Source organism: Gorilla gorilla, chromosome 6, assembly GCF_029281585.2.
Source record: "Gorilla gorilla gorilla isolate KB3781 chromosome 6, NHGRI_mGorGor1-v2.1_pri, whole genome shotgun sequence".
In the NCBI taxonomy this organism is placed as follows: Eukaryota; Metazoa; Chordata; class Mammalia; order Primates; family Hominidae; genus Gorilla; species Gorilla gorilla.
In genome coordinates, this window is record NC_073230.2 from 64,517,548 (window position 1) to 64,522,499 (window position 4,952).

The following is a 4,952-nucleotide window of genomic DNA, read 5'->3' on the forward strand; positions in this document are numbered from 1 at the left end:
GCCTAGTGGCTCATGCCTGTAATCTTAACACTTTGGGAGGCTGAGGCAGGTGGATTACTTGAGCCCCAGTAGTTGAAGACCAGCCTGGGCAACTTGGCAAAACCCCGTCTCTACAAAAAATAAAAAACTAGCTGTGTGTGGTGGCGGGCGCCCATAGTCCTAACTACTCAGGAGGCTGAGGTGGGAGGATCACTTGAGCCCAGGAAGTGAAGGCTGCGGTGAGCCGTGATTGTGCCACTGCACTCCAGTATGGGTGACAGAGTGAGATGCAGTGTCACAATAAAATAAAATAAAAATAAAAAACCATGAATTCAATTTTTAAAATTGTTACAAGATTTTAAAACTTATGTTTCATATTGAGTGTTTTTTGGTAGTTTGTAGTTTTCAAGGAATTGGTCCATTTCATCCAACTTGTTGGATTTATATGGGTAGAGTTGCTTAGTATTCCCTTATTATCCTTTTGTTAGTTTTGTTTTGTTTTGTTTTGTTTTTTGAGACGGAGTCTCACTCTGTCACTCAGGCTAGAGTGCAATGGCACAATCTTAGTTCACTGCAACCTCTGCCTCCCTGGTTCAAGCGATTCTAGTGCCTTGGCCTCCCAAGTACCTGGGATTACAGGCGCCCGCCACCACGCCTGGCTAATTTTTCTTTTTTTTTTTTTCTTTTGAGACAGAGTCTTGCTCTGTCGCCCAGGCTGGAGTGCAGTGACCTGATCTCAGCTCACTGCAACCTCCACCTCCTGGGTTCAAGCGATTCTCCTGCCTCAGCCTCCTGAGTAGCTGGGACTACAGGCACCCACAACCATGCCCAGCTAATTTTTTGTATTTTTAGTAGAGACAAGGTTTCACCGTGTTAACCAGGATGGTCTCGATCTCCTGACCTTGTCATCTGCCCACCTCGGCCTCCCAAAGTGCTGAGAATACAGGCATGAGCCACCATGCCTGGCCTAATTTTTGTATTTTTAGTAGAGATGGGGGTTTCACCATGTTGCCCAGGCTGGTCTTGAACCCCTTACCTCAGGTGATCCACCTGCCTCCGCCTCCCAAAGTGCCGGGATTACAGGCATCAGCCACTACACCCGGCCTTGTTTTGTTGTTTTGAGGTTTTGAGATGGAGTTTCGCTCTTGTTGCCCAGGCTGGAGTGCCCTGGCACGATCTTGGCTCACTGCAACTTCCTTGTCCCAGGTTCAAGCGAATATGGAATGCAACACAAATTTGCACGTCATCTTTGTGCAGAGGCCATGCTAATCTTCTCTGTATCTTTCCAATTTTAGTATACGTGCTACCAAAGCGTGCACAATTTTTGTATTTTTTATAGAGATAGGGTCTTGCCATGTCACCCAGGCTGGTCGCAAACTCCTGAATTGAAGTGATTCGACCACCTCGGGCCTCCCAGAGTGCTGGGATTATAGGCATGAGCCACAACACCTAGCCTCAAATGGAAATTTTAAAACAAAAATACAATAACAAAAATTTAAAACTCACTAGATGGACTCAATTAACAATATGAAGGTGAGGAAGAGTCAGTAGACAAACATGGATTGATAGAAAGCACTCAAACTGGCCGGTCAAGGTGGCTCACGCCTGCAATCCCAGCACTTTGGGAGGCTGAGGTGGTGGATCATTTGAGGTCAGAGTTCGAGACCAGCCTGGCCAACATGGCAAAGCCCCGTCTCTTCTAAAAATACAAAATTAGCCAGGCATGGTGGCACACACCTGTATTCCCAGCTACTCAGGAGGCTGAGGCGGGAAATTGCTTCAACCTGGGAGGCAGAGGTTGCAGTGAGCTGAGATCGTGCCATGGCACTCCAGCCTGGGCAACAAGAGCAAAACTCCATCACAAAAAAAAAAAAAAAAAAAAGTGCTGAAACTGAGGCCGGGCATGGTGGCTCATGTCTGTAATCCCAGCACTTTGGGAGGCCAAGGTGGGTGGATCACCTGAGGTCATGAGTTTGAGACCAGCCTGGCCAACATGGTGGAACCCCGTCTCTACTAAAAATACAAAAAGTAGCCAGGCTTGGTGTTGACTGCCTGTAATTCCAGCTACTCAGGAGGCTGAGGCAGGAGAATCACTTGAACCTGGGAGGCGGAGGTTGCAGTGGAGCCGGGATCGTGTCACTGCACAACAGCTGAAATGACAGAGCAAGACTGCATCTCAGAAAAAAAAAAAGAAAAAAAAGATCAATGGGATTACTTGGTGTGTTTCCGTTTCTTTCAGGGAAATTTATCAGAAGAAAGAGAAAGGATATTTCAGTTTTCTCTGAAAAGCTGATTTTGAAAAGAGCCCTATATCTGATACATAATTTCCCCATGATTCTCCAGAATTCTAAAAAGGGAAGCACATTGTTAATGTTAAAAGTTTTTTCCTAGGGCTATTTTTGGACTGGACAGAAAAGCAGAATAGTTTGTGTTTTGTGTGGACTTCAGAGTGCATTGAAGGCTGTAAAATAACCAATCTTGTTAGACATCTGTATCCAAAGTCACAGCATTCCAAGCATAGTATAACCCTTGTATATTACTAAAGACTACCCCATTGTTATGTTTTTGCCTTTTTTTTTATAAACTGGCTTTACTGAGACAGAATTTACGGACAATAAGTTCTACATATTTGAAATATCAAGTAGATGACTTTTATCAAAGGTATAAAACATTTTCACCTCCTTCACTCCCCTTTACAGGCAATCTCCCTTTCACTCCCCACTCCAGGCAACCACTCATCTGATTGTTCTCTCTATAGGTTAACTTTGCCTGTTCTAGAATTTCATGTAATTAAAATCACACAGTATGTGCCCTTTTGTGTTTAACACGTCTCACTGAGCACAATGTGAGATTCACGCACACTGCATGCATCAGTAGGTTCCTTTTTATAGCTGAGTAGAGGTTTTGGTGTGAACATACCACAATTTATTTATTCTCCTCTTGATTGACAAAAGGGTTGTTTAGGATTTTTTGGCTAAGTAAATCTCTTTTGAATGTTATTGGACTAGAATTTTTTTTTAATTTTATTATTATTATATTTTAAGTTTTAGGGTACATGTGCACAACGTGCAGGTTTGTTACATATGTATACATGTGCCATGTTCGTGTGCTGCACCCATTAACTCGAGATGGAGTTTTGCTCTTGTTGTCCAGGCTGGAGTGCAGTGGCATGATCTTGTCTCACTGCAACCTCCACCTTCCAGTTTCAAGCGATTCTCCTGCCTCAGCCTCTCTAGTAGCTAGGATTACAGGCACCCGCCACCATGCCCAGCTAATTTTTGTATTTTTAGTAGAGACGAGGTTTCATCATGTTGGCCAGGCTGGTCTCAAACTCTTGACCTCAGGTGATCCGCCTGCCTCGGCCTCCCAAAGTGCTGGGATTATAGGCGTGAGCCACTGCACCTGGCCATGTTTTTGCTTTTATGAGATATTCATTGGAATTAGAATTTGTTTGATGCTGCTTCAGGATATGAGTAATTATTAAAAGAAAATGTGACTTTTTAACAAAGCAGTCCAGGAATACATTGTAGAGAAAAAAGATGACTGCTTAAAATATGGCTATGGTTAAAATGTTGTCTATATTAAGGAACCTTCGTGAGATCCCCGACATCACTGTGAACACAATCTTTTGTGATTATGTTACATGATTTTCATCTTTTTTCAATTTATCTAAGTGCTTGGCCATAAAGACACAACTGACCACACTTAACCCCTCTTGAAGACATTTTTAAATCTCTAAATGAACACTAACTCCAACATATCTATCTTGTTTTTACCACAGGCATTTTGAAAAAGCAGAGTAGGCCAGGTGCAGTGGCTCATGCCTGTAATCCCAGCACTTTGGGGGGCCAAGGTGGGTGGATCAGCTCAGGTCAGGAGTTTGAGACCAGCCTGGACAACATGGTGAAACCTCGACTCTATTAAAAATACAAAAATTAGCTGGCATGGTGGCAGGTGCCTATAATCCCAGCTACTCAGGAGGCTGAGGCAGGAGAATCACTTGAACAATCTGGGAGGCAGAGTTTGCAGTGAGCCGAGATCTCACCATTGCACTCCAGCCTGGGTGACAGAGCAAGACTCTGTCTCAAAATAAAAATTAAACAAAAAAAAAAAAGAAAGGAAAAGAAAAATCTGATGAATGGGGAAAATCTATATGTATTCTTAGAAAAAAATGCTTTCCAGGGCTGGGTGCGGTGGCTCACGCCTGTAATCCCAGCACTTTGGGAGGCTGAAGTAGGTGGATAACCTGAGTTCAGGAGTTCAAGACCAAACTGACCAACATGGAGAAGTCCTGTCTCTACTAAAAATACAAAATTAGCCGGGCATGGTAGCACATGCCTGTAATCCCAGCTACTAGGGAAGGCAAGAGAATCACTTGAACCTGGGAGGTGGATGTTGTGGTGAACCAAGATTGCACCATTGCACTCCAGCCTAGGCAAAAAGAGTGAAACTCCATCTCAAAAGAAAAAGAAAAAACGCTTTTCAAATTTTTGCATTTCTGACAACTGGATGTCCCCACCTGCCAACCAGTCCTGTGGCCCCCACTCAGGAACTGACTCAGCCCAAGAGGACAGCTTTAATTCTCTATGATTTCATCTCCTGCACCCAACCAATCAGCAGGCCCCCTATCCTAGCCCCTTGCCCACAGCACTATCTTGGAAAAATCCCTAATCTCCAAGACGTTAGCAAGATTGATGTGAGTAATAACTCCATCTCCCACATGGCATAGCTGGCTTCGCATCAATGAAACTCTTTAATGCCATGGTCTTCAGTGGATTTTGTTTGTGTGGTAGTCAGGAAGAACCCCTTGGGCCATTACAAACATGGGGACATTGTAGAGGACCATTTTAGGGACCACATCCTATTGAGTGCCATGAATACAGAAAAAATCGTGATTCCATTTACATGTTTTAGAAGTGAGAGAAACTCCAAATATGATATGGTCAAGTTGTGCAACAGAATTCAGAATTTAT

The 4,952-nt window shown here is 43.7% G+C and overlaps 1 non-coding gene across 1 annotated transcript; it reads right to left on the reverse strand.

Moving 5' to 3' along the window:
- Positions 1-1,191: 1,191 nt before the first annotated feature.
- LOC115933344 (U6 spliceosomal RNA) lies at positions 1,192-1,298 on the reverse strand. The gene has a single exon (XR_004069208.1). It is a non-coding gene; the product is annotated as a U6 spliceosomal RNA (small nuclear RNA).
- Positions 1,299-4,952: the final 3,654 nt, after the last annotated feature.